The sequence below is a fragment of the Condylura cristata genome, unplaced genomic scaffold, assembly GCF_000260355.1.
Source record: "Condylura cristata isolate star-nosed mole 26May11 unplaced genomic scaffold, ConCri1.0 scaffold00020, whole genome shotgun sequence".
Classification (NCBI taxonomy): Eukaryota; Metazoa; Chordata; class Mammalia; order Eulipotyphla; family Talpidae; genus Condylura; species Condylura cristata.
In genome coordinates this window covers 32,106,660-32,124,166 of record NW_004567121.1, presented here as the reverse complement: position 1 = coordinate 32,124,166, position 17,507 = coordinate 32,106,660, and positions in this window count along the sequence as shown.

Here is a 17,507-nt window from a genome sequence, read left to right as displayed (position 1 = left end):
TAAGTAAGTCTGCTTATCTGAAATGATACCAGGATGGTGACCAATGCCAAATCCTCTTTCCAGAGAAGATACGAGAGCATTCTTTCATCTTTCTCAGAATACTAACTAATGTGGTGAAACGCTCTGGAATTGATAAATGATCCTTACATGTAGCACACCACTGGAGGCCTTCAGCAACCCGAGAAAGTGGGTGGGCACAATGTGTTGCCATGTTACTGCTGCCACTGAGGAAACTGAGGCACAGAGAAGTCACTGTGGCTTGTGCACATGAGAGTATCTCTACTCCTGAAAAAGCCAGCTCCATACCTCTTCCTATTAGCCACTGCACAGTGGTGGTGTTTGTCAACAGCAAGTTACTGGAAATAAAAGACCCCCAATATCTTCATTTGTGCTGGAATATAAACACAAGTTGCCTATTTCCTACATTTTTCACCGTCATGTAATCCATTGTTGACTTGGTCTCTGTGGAGGTCATAGTAAAGGCGACAAGTCCTGCTAGAGAAATGTGAGCGGGGAAGGGTCAATGGGGTATGTTTGGGAGACAAGCGAAAGTTCCAGACCAGTAACTTTGCATTTGGGTTCTTGTTGAGTTGAATTAATCGATGTTCATTTTAAAAGTATTTTTATTTATCAGGAGGTTGATGGAAAGACACTTACTCTTAGCCCTTTGGATTACTAGGCAGATGTGGGTGGATCAGGCACAGGGGCTTGTGAGGAAGCCTGGGGACAGCGGGACCCGGCAGCGTGGTCCAGGCACACAATGGCAGCCACCGGTGCTGACCGGGGAAGGGAGAGGAAGCATGGACCCTGGGCCCTGGGTGAAGCAAAAGCTGCATGAGAGGGCAAGGGGAAAGAGGTCTTTGTGGAGGCGAGACTGGGCTGGCAGAACAGGTCACAGAAAACCAGTGCATCATAAACAGGATTTAGGTCATCAGATTTGTTTTATTGTTGCTGTAATTTCTATTATTTCTTTGTCTTTTTTTTTTAATCACCACATGACAAGTTTATTGAGAAAAAGAGGAGGCACAGGGGCAGAGAGTTGTCTGCTATTATTTTCTAAGTGAAGGTCGATAGAAAATCTCCTTAGACGTGATGGAGTTTAATAGGCTGATTATAAAGCATTTCATTTTACAGTACCTCTACATCCCATATACATTCATTCTTCTCAGTCATGCGTCTCATTGTGTCTGAAGTGGAGCCAGGCACCCACCCTCTTCAGAGGGGGAAGTATACCTCTTAGGGCATTGCATCTGCATGCAGCTCACTGGGGAGCAAGAACCCCTTCATGCTTGCTTCCTACTCTAGGCTTCTGCTCTATTGGTCAATGGTGTGTGTGTGCGTGTGTGTGTGTGTGTGTGCACATGAATTTTGGCTTATCTCAAGATGCACTGTCACTCTGCTTATACACGTACTTAAAGGATAGAAGTAGAAGACAGACACTTGCACAAACCTCATCGAAACTTAACCTAGAGTCTTGAGATTCATACAAAAGTCTAGCAGTTTGTCCAAAGTTCACAAGCAAATTGAACAATCTTTGTTCTTAACTACATGACCATCTTATCAAAAATCTCAACTCCACAGCCATTCCCACCCAGCTGGATAGTTTCAAGGTTGCAAGGAATTCCTCACAGTTCCTGTCATAGCTACACTTGAGTCACCTCTTTGGGCTAAGGTCAGTGCAAGTTGTTCTCTGAAGTGGAGAACTTCCCTGAGTCACACAGCATCACGGGCTTAGATCCCAGGTGAGCTCTGAGGATTATCAAATGGTGATTTTGCGATGGGCAAACAACCTCCTGACTCTGTTTATCTGTGTGTACAAAAACACTCATTTGTAAGATTTTGCAACATAAAAGATCCCTATCCCATCTAGTTAGTAGCAGGGACTAAGAAGCAAAGAAAAATTATGATGAGTATAGGTCAGTCTTCCCCATCAATAAAGTCCAAATATTTCATCTGAGCTCAAAGGTCCTATATGATTCAGTTTCAGCTTATACCAGACTCGGATCCTCATTCTCTCCCCCTAACTGTGACTTCCCTGTTCCAACCACACTGAAAAAAATAAAAAATATTTCCTAAAACCCTCAAATACCTGGATCACAGCACATGCTACTTATGTATTCTGAATGCTCCACTACTCCACTGTATCCCAACTTCATCTGTCTCACATACTTTCAATCATCTCTTAGATCGCCACAGTGGACTAATGGACTCTGCGATCTGAGGATAGACATTGGCTTTTCTGGGTACTCTTACCGCTTTTGCACTAAGCCCCAGTGAATACCTGTCACCCTTCATTAAGATAGTGCACTTACAGGCCCTCCCTGACGCAGCAGGTTAAAGCACAGCACTCAGAAGCTAAAGCCACTTCAGCATGAGTTCGATCCCCACCTGCCCCCGAGGTGACCCACATGGCGCGGCAGACCTCTCCTGACCCGCCCACTGCTCCCCTCAGCAGTGTACTTCATAGATCTGCCTGTTCTGCTCCCCACTCTGTCTCTGGTGAATCCTCTCACCACCCTGCATCTCTGGCCTGTACCCCAGTTCTGTATGCATAAATAAATAAATCTTTATAAAAAAAAAAAAAGAGTGTCCTTACTGTCTTGTCTTATGGAAAGGGGACTAAGGCTTGCTGTCACTGTATCTGCAGTGTCTTGCCTACCTAGAACAATGTAGGTGTTCAATAGTGATTGAAAGAAGGAATGATTGAATCGATTACTGAATCAAAAGATTTTGTGCACATAACCTGAACAGGTAGCACCAGTCTTCCTGTTCTGATTAATTCTTGTTGTGGTTTTACTGTTTATGCAAAGAATTAACATCAGAGGTGCTCACCCAAGCATCCCATGCTTCCTTCAGGGCAAGAGGTACACCTTCCTTTCATTCTCTCATTTTCAACTTGAAAACTTTTTGAATTTGACATGTAATGATCATGGAGGTAAAGCTGACCCCAAAGTCAGATACTTGCCCTTTTGAGTTCTCCATGATTTATCATTGCATTTTCTTGTGTTCTTGGGTTTCAAGGATGAAAACCATAATAGCTTCCTCATCTTTGCTCTTTTATCAAATTCAGTTATTTCTTTCCTTTTCTGAGCTCTAGTAAACTCTCCTCCCTGCATTTTTCATAAACCACTATTCTAGGTAGGTTTTTCATAGGTTTTTAATTAGGCATCCACAATTAATTAATCAACTGATTCAGTCATTCCTTCTTTTAATAAACATTTACTAGTTATCTGCTATATGCTAGCAAATCACTATATAATCACGTTCCTCACTTCCTGTCTTGGTTCTTCCACCTGACATACAGCACCAGACCTAGATACACAAATAGCAATTTCACAACATTCAGTCTTTGACTAGATGGATCTTTGGCCCATCTTTGGAAAACAGGATCTACTTAAGTCTTATCTTAACCATGGCAGAAAGAGCCTGTTGTACCTTTGTTAGGTATATTTTGTTCTCCTAATGTAGAGATCTTTATGTAAAGAAATTATAGCTTAAATTTCCACTATGTGGCCATAATGATAAGCCAAAATAACTGTTGCGGTTACTAATTTAAAATAAACCAGGCCCTTCCTGGTGGTGCAGCAGGTTAAAGCACAGCACTGAGAATCTAACGCCGCTTCTGAATGAGTTCGATTCCCGTCTGCCCCAGAGGAGATTCACATGGTGAGGCAGACCTCTCCTGACCCGCCCGCTGCTCTCCTCAGCAGTGTACTTCATAGATCTGCCTGTTCTGCTTCCCACTCTGTCTCTGGTGAAGCCTCTCACCACCCCTGAGCCTCTGGCCTGTAACCCAGTTCTGTATGCACAAATAAATAAATCTTAAAAAAAAATAAAATAAAAATAAATAAATAAATAAATAAATAAACCAGATAGTGTAACAGTTAAATGGTATGGACTGTTTTTTGAGGTGATGAAAATGTGTTAAGAATAGATGGTGATATGAATATACTAAATATTACTGTATTGTATATGCTATGGAAAATAGTGTGGTATGTGAACTGGATCTCAATACAACCATTTATACAATGAAGGGAAAATTCGGACATTCCAAGATAAGCAAAAATTGAGAAGATTTGTGATTAGTAGGTGTGCAGGTTGAAACGAAAGGACCACAGATGATAAGTTGAATTCCAATGGAAAAATAAATAACACCAATAAAGGCAACCACATAAGAAAATAGAAAGACCAATCTTACTGTATTTTTGGATTACAGCTCCTCTTTTTCTTCCCATGTGATTTAGAACCCAATTGTAAAAAGAATTGTTAAGAATCTATGTTGATGGGCACAGAGTATGTGACGATGTAATTAAGCAGAAGAAACCAAGCTGTATAGGAGCAAGATTTTCATATTCTACTGAAGCTATATTGCTTCTGACTTAAACTAGAGTGCTATAAATTAAGCTGTTAATTGTAAGCCCCAGAGGAACTACCAACACAATAAGTAAATAATACTTGCTAAAAGAAATGAAGAGGGAATCATATGGTTAGCTAGTAACTATCAACTTAACACAAAATAAGGTAATAGGGGAGGAATAAAGGGCCAAGGAAAGACATATGACATAAAGCTATAGTAAAGTAAGCAACAGAAATTCTACTTTTTCAATACTTACATTAAACATAAATGACTTAAGTCCTTTAATTAAAGGCAGAATGGATTTTAAAAAAGAAGACTATATCCTATCTACAAGAGGTTCACTGTGGATACAAAGCACAAATAATTTGAAAGTGAAAGGGCACATGGAGATATTCATGTAAACAATAACTGAACATGAGTTATTGAGTGGTATTTATCTGACATAGAGACTTTAAGTCAAAAAATTGTCACGAGACAAAGAACTGCCTATAATAATAAAAGTAATCCATCCAGAAGGTAAAAAATTATAAACATATACAAACCTAGCTACCGAGTTCTAAAGATAAATGAAGCAAACATACACAGAATTAAAGAGAAAAATAGGTAATTTATAATAATCATTGCAAATTTTATTATGCTGCTGTCAATAATGGATAGAACAACTAGACAGAAGATCAACAAGGAAGCAGATGACTAGGCTACATTATAAATGAACTAGACCTAGCAGACATTTACAGAACACTCTACCTAACCACAATCGAATACACATTTTTATTAAGTGCACATGGAATATTCTCTAGGATAAGCTATATATTAGGTCACCAAATAAGTATCAATAAACTTTAAAATATTGAAATCATACAAAGTATGTCCTTTAACCACATTGGAATGAAACTAGAAATCACTAACAGAAAGAAAACTGGAAATTCCATAAATACATGGATATTAAACAACACACTCCTAAACAACCAATGAATCAATAAAAGGAGTACAATGGAAATTAGAAAATACTTTGATGCAAATGTAAATTTAAACATTACATACCAAAATTGATGGAATGCAGTGAATGCAGTGCTCAGGGGGAAATTTATGGCTGTAAATATCCACAAGGAAAAAGAGGAAAGAATGTAATAAGCTAGCTTTACACCTTAAAGAATTAGAAAAAGAAGTGAAAACTAAACACAAAGCTCGTAGAAGACATTTTTTAAAGAATGAGGGTGTCTGAAATAAAGAATAGGGAAAAAATAAGAAAACTGATGAAACCAAAATTTGGTTTCTTGAAAAAAATCAACAATATGACAGACGTGTTAGTCTGTTTAAAAAATAAAAGAGAGAGATCATAATTTCTAAAATTAGGGATATAAGCAGAGACATTACTGCCAACTGTGTGGAATAAGGATTATAAGAAAAACTAGGAAAAATTGTATGGCAGCAAATAAGATAACCTAGATGAAATGGACAAATTCCTAGAACCACAAATTACCAAACGGAATCAAGAAGATATGGAAAATCTGAACAGAAATATAACAAGTAAAGAGATTGCATCAGTCAGCAAGAAACTTCCAACAAAGAAAATCTCAGTATTGGGTAATGCTCAAATTCTTGCAAATATTAAATGAGGATGCAGTACTTCCTAACTCATTTATTTCTAAGGTCAAGTTCCCTTATAAATAAAATAAAAGTCATTACAAAAAGAAGATGAAAACTACCAACCAAAGTCACCATAAATATAGGTGCAAAAACCCTCAATAAATATTAGCAAAAAAAAATTTTTTTTTGATAAATCCATCAAAAGGATTTTATACTTTGACTAAGTAGAATTTACTCAAGGGCTGCAGGCATAGTACAGCATATGGAAAACAATCAAAATAACACATTTGTGAAATGAACCCTCGTGATCATCTCACTGATTTCAGGAAAAGCATTTTACAAAATCTAACACCCTTTCCTGATCACACAACAAGGGAACTTTGCTAACATAATAAAGAGCATTCCCCAAAACCCCACAGCTAACATCACATTTAATGCAGAAGAGTCAAAAATCTTCTCACTAAGATCAAGAACAAGAAAGTAACATCCGACCTCAGTGCTCTATGCATCATCATAACTGAAGTTCCAGCTAGGGCAATTCAGGAAGAAAAAGAAAAACCATCCCAACTAGAAAGATAAATATAAAACTGCCTCTAATTATGAATAACTTACTCTAATGAGTAACTGACAGGCTCTGGTGGCTGGAAGCTTGGAGGAAAGGAGAATGGGGATTGAATATGTAATGTAGTAGAGTTTCCTTTGTGGCACATAAAATGCTCTGTAAATAGATCATGGTGATCCTTGCCCAACATCGTGAATACACTAAGAGCCATTAGAAATGGTTAAATGGCTCGTATCTGATCTCAATTTTAAAAATACAAAGAAATTCAAAGGTGTGCACTGAGAAGCATCTAGGGCTAAGACATTTAGTATAGTAGAGTATTTTCTTCCTCATTTTCTCATGTTTTCTTGGAAATCACTGCAGGTAGGAAAAACGATGCCTTGATTGCAGGTTTATATTAGGTGATCCACTAAAAAGTAATGCCCCAAATCCAGAAGCATCAGCATTGGTGCCAATTCTGATAGACAAGTCACGCAACACTGGCAAAAGGAGCCTCATCATCTCTCTGCCCCCTCGGAGCAGGCTGATGCCCTCCTGCCCCACACCTGGACAAGGCCTGGTCTGGTTCCGAGGACCACGTACAGGCCCAGGGAGCCCTTCTGAGCCTGATGCATCATGTGATGGCTTCATAGTAAGTGAGAAGAGAGGGGAAAATGGCCAACGTTTTTCCTACCATTTCCCCTGAATTATCCTCATTTGTGGGCAAAATGCTCAAGAACACTATTTTTAAAGGGTGACGATATTTGGGTAAAATGTCCTCAGAGGAAGGAGAGGTAAGGACTGGGAGAAGTTTGCCCAAACCACATGGCCTCTGAACCACAGTCCACATCACCAGCGACGGCCCTAATGAGCTCTGTGCTGGACTCTCCAAATTGAATTACATAATACATTTCCGTTTCATTTCATGAATCACAACTTGGGATACAATGTTCCTGGGTTGCAGTTGATATATTTCAGAGATTACCAAAGATTTCAAAAAGAAAAATCTACTTTATTAAATTCATATGTAAAATGTCTGTATGTCAGCCAACTTCTTTATTTTCAAATTTGGGATTTTCTTAAATGCCGTAGTTAGAGCTCAATGTCAAGAGCGTTCCCGATAAACCCATTAATGAGTGGTAAGACTGAAGTTGCCCCTGGATTTTTCATTTCTTTTGACAGCTCAGTTCCTGGTTGAGATGGTGGGTTTTATTTCAGCTGCCCCTGTTGCAGTCCCTTTGTGGGTGAAAGTGAGAAATAAGGGGTGAAGCCTGGAAATGTGGACCAAACGAAGTGAGACTCGGATGAAGAAAGAGGTACCTCATTTCTCTGTGCCTCTGGCCCGATACTCAGTATTAGATCCTGTGGGGGGTGGTGTGGGTGGCCCCATCAATGCTAGATCCCCTTTGCTCAGCACCTCTGGGGGGTCAGAGCACAGACTCTGGAATCAGAAAGGTTCAAATCCTAGCTCAGCCGTTGTTAGCTATGCAGCTGGGAAGGTTATTTGGCCTCTAAGCTTCAGTGTGCTCAGCTGCAACAGGCGAGTAGTAATAGTCTGTATGGCGTAGGGCTGTCTTAAGATTAGGGACGCAGTATGCCATGTGCTTAGCACGTGGCCAGGTGCAGAGTAAGTGCTCAATTAACAGCACCAGGTATTATTGCTGTTATTGTACCTTCCAACGAGCAACCTGGAATCCAAGCTGAGTTTCGGCTCATCTAGCATCTTCTGCATCACTACTCATTTTCAGAACTTGGGCTGGTGTTTGCTTGCGTGAAAGTACAGTGTCTGAGGTGCGACCTGGCTGTGCCTCATTCATTTATATATTTCTCATCATTGACTTCCTCCATCGCTTATTTAATACTGACCGGCTGTCTTCTGCGTGTCAGAGAGAGTGGTAAATATTAGAGGAACAAAGTTAGGAAAAATAAAATCAGCTTCTAACCGGGAGTAACACGAAGACTGAGATGAGTATGAGCTGGTTCGGTCTGACTGGGATGGAGATGCCTCGGGACTGGAGAGGGGAGACTGTGAACCCCAGATGACCACGGGGAGAACCACGTGCCCCCGCCTGGCACATGTGTGGAAGAAACAAGCCATGTGCAAATGGAAGAGCGCCAGGGAAGAGCTGTACATCCAGCAGCCAGACCCCAAACGGCTGCCCAATGGCCTCGGAGGAGCAGGAACTGCATGTTGTAGTGTCTGTTCCCGCTGCATCTTACATGTCACTCCAAAACACGTGACTCCCTGTTTACAGATGAGGAATTCATTGGAGGCCCAGGCGATTTTGTGCCTGGTCTAAGATACCATCCGTTGTCCATGGCAACAGCAAGGGAGCTCAGGTCCAAGTCTGCAGGACCCATCAGACAGCCCCCCACTCACTGCACAGGCTAGAATGAAACTGAAGTGACCCCAAAGTGCTTCCCTTGGTCTTCGGGACTGATGTGCACTCATCAGCACCGCAGAGTGTGGGCTGGCTCATGGGAACTTCTTCCAGAACAATATGGAAGCTGCCAAGTCCCCTGAGCAGGGCCTCCTGGCCGACTGTCACACCCCACTTGATTTCTTCTAAAAAATGCAGGTGAGGTAAGGCATTTTCTTTCTTTTTTTTAAGATTTATTTTATTTTTTACATACAAGAGTTGGGGTGTAGGCCAGAGGTGTGGGGTAGCGGTGAGAGGATTCACCAGAGACAGAGTGGGGAGCAGAATAGGTGGATCTACTGAAATGCACTGCTGAGGGGAGCAGCAAGACAGGAGAGGTCTGCTGCGCCCTGTGGGTCACCTCCCTGACTGGGGATTGAACTCATGCTGCAGATAGTTTCATAATGCTAAGACTTAATCCCTTGTGCCACCAGGGAGGTCCGAGGTAGGGCGTTTTCAACTCTTACAAGGAAAGACAAAAAATTCCTGAGTGTGTAAAAGAAAAATATAGCTCTATCAGAAGGTCTGACGTTGTCTTATAGAGGAAGAGCCCTGTGCGAGCAAACGCATTGTTGTCGGTGAGCATGATGAAGGATCCAGGCCAAAGACACAGCTCCCAGCGTTGCAGGGTGAGGGCATGTGTTCCATGCAACCTCTGCCCTCAGGGTCACACCTGACCTTTACGAAGCTTCCTCTTTCTCTTTTGCTGGTCTTAGCAGCTCTAGAAGGGAAACAATGCCGGCATGTCCATCTCCACGGCCCAGAGAGCTAGGGGGATCCCTGTGAGTAACAGGGACCAGGGCTGATCCCCCGGCCTATACCCCACCCCAGTTCTATTCCCTGTCCTGTGCTCTTTCCTGATTGCTCTGTTCATTTTTACCTGCGAGGGGTTAACTGGGAACACAGGAGTTCTGTTAAATATCACAGTAGTTAGTACATTTTAATCCTGATCCCTAGCCTACTGTAGCTGCTGTAAAATATATGGCAATAATTTCCTGAGGCAGGGTAATGTACAAGGAATGTCAGGCCAGCCTCTGGGCATATTTGCCTTAGCTCAGTTTTATTAAAGTGAAACTTTTATTAAGGCATGTGGTGAATTGAGCAATCGGCATGATTCATGCCGTTATAAACCCATTGCTACACTCACTATAAATCAATGAGCCGTTGTCCTGCGTTTGCCGTGGAGTCGGTAGAAACAAGGAAAAAATCAATATGGGGATATTATTCAGACCATATGAAAGTATTAAAGTGTATTCTGTGAGTATTAAACCTAGCCAAACCATATTTCATGTGTACTTTTTTTTTCTGTAAATATCTCCGTTAGCATCCTCTACCCTGCACTGTTTGCTAATCCATATGCTATTGCGAAATAATTAAAGGAAATACTTAAAATTCCACACCAGCCTTCATAATTTTTAAATGGATTTCCAAACAATGCATTTGCATAACAAAATTGGCCTGAGGAAAAAGCATTAATAATAAATGTCCAACAAGGAGTCTCTTCCTTTGTAAAACTGTCCCTATAACTTCGTATAATAGAAAAAAAAAAATCAACCGAAGGAGGGAGTGATTTGAGCCAGAGAAAGGACACTTTCATTATCTCCCAGCTTACTGGGGACATCACAGAGCCCGCAGCAATCCCCACAGGTCTGGAAACTATGACCCTATCTCCGTTTACCTGGAACCGCCCAGAATGTTGAAATGTGTGTTGGTGACAGCCAAGGCCTGTGGCCGCCATGTGTAACCACCTGCATTTCTGCCTTAGGGAGTTTCAGGTTCCCCTGGAGGCTGAAGGGAGTTGGTGCCACACCTGGCTTCAACTTAAAAGGCAAGGCCATGGAGACCATTCTCTTTAGGGGGCAAGGAGCTGGCCATTGATTGCACCCTAATGAGGTTTCCCTGGTGCTGATGCTCTCTGGGATGAATCCTGGATTTCAATCCGGTGCCCATGAGGTTTGAGGCTCATGGTCTGGCCCAAGGAGCATAACTGAAAGTGTCAGACATCCCACCCAGTGGGTCTGTGGGTTCTAACAAGAGCCCAAGTGAAGAGCATTATGGCAGCTGAGGAAGACAGAGACAGAGCCAATGGGAAGGTGCAATTCCTGGAGGGGGGTTTGAAGGATGGTTTTAAACCCACAGGCAGAACACATAAACCAAACACATCTCCCCTGTCCTTGAATTGTTAGGTGCTTGTAACTTGCCACTCCATGTCCACCTGCTTAGCTGGAAGTCATTTGGAATCGCCCATGTGATTTGCCTTTTCCAGTAAAAGAAGAGGCCACATGTATCCTCCAGGCACCACTTGACATGGGGGGAATTTGGCGATGACCCTACGAAGGCTTGACGCCTGTCATCAAAAGAATCATATTCAAGTCCCGGTGGAGGTTTTCTGTCCTACTTTTTATCTTTTACATGGATGACAAATATAATCAAAAGAATATTCCTAGTTCACTAATTAAACCATTTTAAATGAAGGGATTTACTTTTACTTGATTCAAAAAGCAACAGGTGGTGGCGAGAGTGACAGTAAACCGGAAGGCTGAGTCAGGTTGGCCAGCGGGGGGTGGGGGGATTGGGGGGGTGGGGTGCCAAGGAGCACAGGCCTAGGCACCCCCTCCCCTCGGCAGCCCCTTCCCAGCCTCGCAGGCCCTTCCAGGGCCCAGTCACTCCCAGGGTGCAGGCTGGACGTGCTGGCTTTCCGCTGACTCCCATCCTTGCCCAACTATGGGCAACGCAAGCTCGTGACGTAATCCTTGGCTTTCATATGCTTTGTGCGTCTTTCAGGACAGATGGTTCGAGATGATCCATCATGGCCGGCAATGTCAGGTTATCCGTCGAGACTGCGGTCCTTGCAGAACTGCAATTATATTCAGATAATGGTATTTCCAGTGGTCGCCACAGGCAAGGCTGATACTGGGAATAAATGGCTACAGAGTCCCTGGATGAAACACACCCGCAAGCGCAGGCTGAGGCCTGGCGGCCAACCTCAGCGGGGTCACTTTGCAGCTCCTTCCCCCTGCACACGTCCCAGCGGTCAGCACCGACGGCCACCCAGAGCCCCCAGGCCCACCCCCTGTCCGCGAAGCGCAGCGCAGAGCTCTGGGAGCGCCAGGCCCTCGGCCACACGCCCTGGCTCTCGCGCGCCCTCCGCGCCACCGGGCAGGAGGTTCAGAGCGTCGTCAGCTCCTCCCTCTCCGTCTTCAGTTGCCCATAATCATTTTACTCCTCCAAACCTCTGCTTTGTCTTACGTTTTCTACGATTCATTCTCTTTAAAAAAGCAAAAGCTTTTTTTTTTTCAAAATGTTTTCTCTAAATGCTCTGGATCCCCAGTTGCACCTTCTGTCCCCCCACATGGACAGAGAACAAACGGGAACCGAGTGTGGCGGGCGCTCACCCGCCCACCACCTCCTGCGCACCCCGCCCGCCTGGGCTGGGCAGACAGGGCAGGGTGCACCCCGCGGGGCCTGGAGAAGCAGGCAGGTGGGCGGCAGGAGCTGGTCTGTGAAGGGCTGAAGTGGTGGCCACGGGGTGGGCGGGGCCCGCAGCTGGGATCCCTGAGGAGACCACCGGGTCAGGTGAGCCAGGTGCCTCCCACCTGTGAGCGATCTGTAAGCTGCCACTGCGCCCTGCGCAAGTCCCGTGTTCAGCCGGGCTTTCTGCCTTCCTTCATCTGTCCAGCTGCACTAGGACCAGGGGACCCCCCAGCACACCTGACACACAGGCCATGCTGGAACCCTCAGGCTCACCTCCCCGACACCGGGGCTCCGGGCCGCACTGTCATGAAGCATATGCCGCAATAAGTGAGTCGCCTACATTTGGGGTTCCCAGTCCATGTAAAATGTAGGCCCCTACTACCGTGCACTGTAGCATTAGGTCTAAACAAAAAGGTGCATACTGTCGTTAGAAAATACTTTATTGCTAAAAAACGCTAATCAGGGCCCTCCCTGGTGGCGCAGCAGGTTAAAGCATTGAGAAGCTAAAGCCACTTCCGCATGAGTTCGATCTCCACCCCAGAGGTGACCCACATGGCACGGCAGACCTCTCCCAACCCGCCCGCTGCTCCCCTCAGCAGTGCACTTCATCATTCGGCCTGTTCTGCTCCCCACTCTGTCCCTGGTGAAGCCTCTCACTGCCCCTGCACCTCTGGCCTGTACCCCAGTTCTGTATGCATAAATAAATAAATCTTTAAAAAAAAAGAAAGAAAGAAACCCTGACTACTGTCACACATTGTTGGAAAAACGGCAGCCATAGACTCGCCCCAGGCAGGGCTGCCATGAGCCTTCCATTTGTCGAAGCTCCAGGCCTGCCCAGTGCAATAAAACCAGGTGTGTCCACACACTCGTGCATGCTGTAGGAAGGGACAGTTAGGGTCAACCTGTGTTTCAGATGTGAAGGAACGAGGCTGTCCTGGCGGATCCATGGGCAATGTCCCACCCAGGCCAAGCAACAGAGTCCAGGGAGAGACACTGGGCACTGTGTCTAGCAGCTCATCGGGCAAGTTGGAGCCGGGATCTAATTCATTTGCAAACAATGACTGAGCGCTCCCCACTTCTTGAGCAGGCGTTACCCAGCGGCAGAAGGAGATGGCCCTTCTCTGGGAGATCGTTTGCCCTACTCTACATGTGCACAGGTGCCTGCCTGTGTGTCCATGTGGGAGTGTGCACTGGCTGCCAGATGCTGGCTTCTTCCTGTTAAATGATCCTCTGAGCTTGTGCGGTTCAACTGCATTCTGAATAATTATTCGGAGGTACTTGAAATTCCACAATCTATTGTTCCTTCCTCTAAGTCACAATCTCTAGTAAAATCCCAGGTCTGTGGCGACTAGATAATGCCGAGCACACAGCCTGTTGCACCCCTGAAGTCCTGCACGGTGTCCAGCGAGTCATGGCTCTCTGACTCAGGATTACTCCCCACAGTGCTCAGGGGCCCCTCACAAACAATCAATGAGTGGTAAGACGCACGAGGGGGTACCATCCACCCTCCAAGCTGGGGGTTGAACTCGTTCCTGATTCCTCAGTGTCTACGAAGAGCCAGAGGCCAGATGTAGGAAGAGAAAATTGAGGAGGAACCAAGAGCCCTGTGCTGAGAAGCCCCAGCTGGTGATTCCTGTGATCCATTACTGTTCCAAGGACTTCCCAAATGCTGCCTCACTTCATCCCCAAACCACCCTATAGACAGGTCATTATTACCCAATTTACAGTGAAGAAACTGAGGGCCCGAGGCCGAAGGCCGGCCATGATCACGTGGAGGCAACTGGCAGACTCTGGGTTCTCACGTTGACAGACTGACTCCCCAGACTACATCTTTCTCTGTTGCATGGGGTGGGAGAGAGGAAGGAGGCTCATGGGGGAAGCAGGCATCTTGAGGTTCTTCAACCCCCTGCGCTCTCTGTCTCCGCCTGATAGAACAAAAGAGAGGATAGAAAGGGGTGTCCTCCTCCTCCCTCCTAACACTGCTGGCACTGAAATGAGACCCCAGGGTGGGGAGAATGTCGCTTCTGGGTAGGAGGGTGAGCTCTAGTTGACCCCGCTGGCCACAGAGGGTTGGGTGGTGAAGCTCTGAAACTCCCGGCTAAGCTAGCAGGCGTCCTGCAGCTGGTTAGGTGGACCAGAGAGACTTTTGAGAAGAATGATTATGTCATCAAAGGAACATGCTCTGGGAAGAAACATGCCCCTAAAGATGGAAACAATGCAGATAGGAGAGTAACAGAAGACCCTAAAAGCGATGCAGACCGGAAGTGGGGAGTGGAACAAGGATGAAGCAAAGGGGCCATGAGATAAGGCAGGTGCCGCTGTGGCGAGATGAGGAGTGAAGGGGAGGGATCTCCGAGAAAGAGGGGCCCTTATAGGAAGAAGCAGCACCCCCAGAAGTGAGGCAGGCAGGGAGCCAGCTCCTGGCCTGTGCCTGGCTGCAGAGGGATGAGCAACACTACAGGGAAGAGGCAGATGGCAGAGCAGATACTCAGCTCCGTTTGGCTTGGATGGAGCCAAAAGAAAAACATCAAGCCCATAGTTCCCCGGGCAGATCTTTCCTGGATGTGTCTCAAAGAGTGTCCATCCAGGCTCCATTCGCATCTGGACTGGAGAGTGTCTGGGACTCAAGAGCCTGCTGGTGGACTGTGGACGTGGGCAGCTGCCAAGTGTGGCCAAAGCTGCCACCGGAGATCTGTTTTCACAGGTTTTGTTTGGAAACTCAGTGTGAGGCTGGGAGCAGCTGGGAGTTTCTGAGTAATTGCGAACCCTGGGGGTGGAGGGAGGCCAAGCACAACAGCCCTTCCCAGGGCCCAAGTGAGGGCAATACAGGAAGTCAGGTGAGGCCATGTGAAGTCCAGGGCTGGAGAGCTGAGGGCCTGGACAGAGGTGGGCTCCAGGCCCTGAGGGAAAAGCTCCACCCAGTGGAGTCAGTAGCCCAGAGGGAAACAAGCAGGCACCCGTGAGCCCTGCTCTGGGTGATCCCCAGGATCGCGTTCCATCCCAGGGAAGTCTGGGGGCCTGCAGGGACGTTCCCCCTCCCTGGGAGTATCGGTCCTGCCCACCCCGGCACCTACACAGACCAGTACGCATCATTCACTCTACTGTGTGCTCTTCTTCACGGCTCAGGGCGAATATCAGCTTGAAGCCCCCCAGGTCTTGCTCTTTTCCACAGCCCAGGGAGAGCGACCATCCCCTCTTCGCCACACTCAGGGCAATTCCACCACCACGGTGACATTCAACCACCCCCATTCTGTCGTGCCAGGTTGCTGAAATACTTCCTCATGAGAAAGATGGACAACTCCCATCCTCTTCCATCCTCTGGATGGGAGTCACCCAAGGCTGGGATCAGCGTCCTCACTTTTGAACATCTGCCTTGCTCCGCGGTGCTGTTTAAGGATGGGATCAAATTGATTTGCCAACATTCTCCAGTGCAAATTGCCAAGAGGTGGCTCGAAACGTCAGCTCTAACGGACACTTGCGGCCCAGGGAGAGCCTGGGACCGGTGTCCGGACGGACGGCCACTGTTGCTGTTCGAAGGTAGCGGTGCTGTGTCTGAGGGGAGGTGGAGGTATCGCTGTTCCCTCACTTAATTACTTAGCACCATTACAGCCACCAGCGTGAGGCCTCTGGACTCAGTGTGGCCCTCAGAATACACCTTTGTTATCAAGGAACAACTTGTTCTTGAGTAAGACAAAAGGAGCCTTGCTACCCAAATGCCCTGTGTTCTCCTGCAGCCTGAGGTCAGAAGGCCCCAATCTGGGCATAAGTTAGACTGTCCCAGACCTTAATTTTGTCACTTCCTCCCCAGGAAAATGAATACTTGCCTTTTAGCTCCAAAACACTCTCCTCTAATCCCAAAATCCTAGCCCTGGATCAGACACTCGTAGCTTGATTTAACATTAAGTTCTTCCATGGTTTAGATCCTCTGGGCTTATTTTTGATCATATTTTTGAATCGAGGAGTAAAAAGACAGCCTTTTTGACCAGACAGCCAAGATTCCCAGGTGGGTCGCTCTCAGAAGCGCACATGTATGTCAAGATTCTGAAAAATGTATCCTCTTCAATTCCTGTGTTTTTCTTTAAAGGAGAAGATAGAGAAACCACAAACATATTTGTATCATTCCCATATGATGCCTTCATACTTGAAGGAAGTGTTGGATTTTCTTGTTCTTTGGCTCAAAGAGCAATGGGTGACATCAGTGAGCTAAAACTGCTAGTTCTACTGCCCTTTCCCTATTAAACTTCAATGTTTACTTCTCAGGGGATTGGCCAAAAAAAGTCCATTTGGGCTGGAACATAGCATATTTAGTCTCAGAATTAAGGTAATTTCTTTGGAAGAGTTTCAACCAAATCAATTTATTTCAGAGATGTTGGTGTTGGTTTCCTTTTAAAAATTCCAAAGCCCCAGGCTTTTAAACTGTACCTGCTTTGCTAACACAATTCCAAGCTGGCTCTCACTCTCAAAGCCATTTACTCTAGCTGTATGGGGTTCAGTGACCCGGCCTCGGGTGCGCTCGGAAAAGCTTGCTGCTTTATAGGGTGAGGACAGATGCAAAACTACACGGGCCTGCAGACACTGAAGACCCCTGGGCTTGAGGGATCTAAACAAGACCCACCCCTTATCTCTATAAACTTTACAATCAGAAAATGCACTCCCATTCGTTTTCAAACTTGGTCCTTACAACAATTTTGGAAGCCGGCAAGATGTAGCATCAACACTAATATTTCTAATGTAACATTCTCTGACGTGGGGTTGGTGGTATTAGCTGCCTTAACCAAACCTTCCTGATAGACAGCCGCACCCAAAATGTGGAGTCTCATGAGGAGGAACCCCTGCCCAAAACACTGGAACCAAGCCAGAATACAGAAGCGAGGTATCTGCATGAGTTTCAGGCCATTGAGAAAGTTCCTGCATCAGTCGCTTCCTCTACTGGCTTGTCAGTGATGCTCACAGTTTTGCCAATGAAGAGCCACTGATTTCCGTGAATAACTAGGGCCAACGATACCCTGTGTTTAAAAGGGGGTTGTAGGCCCAGCAATCCCTCTCCTAGGTATCTACCCAAAAGACACAAAAACACTGATTGAAAAAGATACTTGTACCCCCATGTTTATTGCTGCTTTATTTA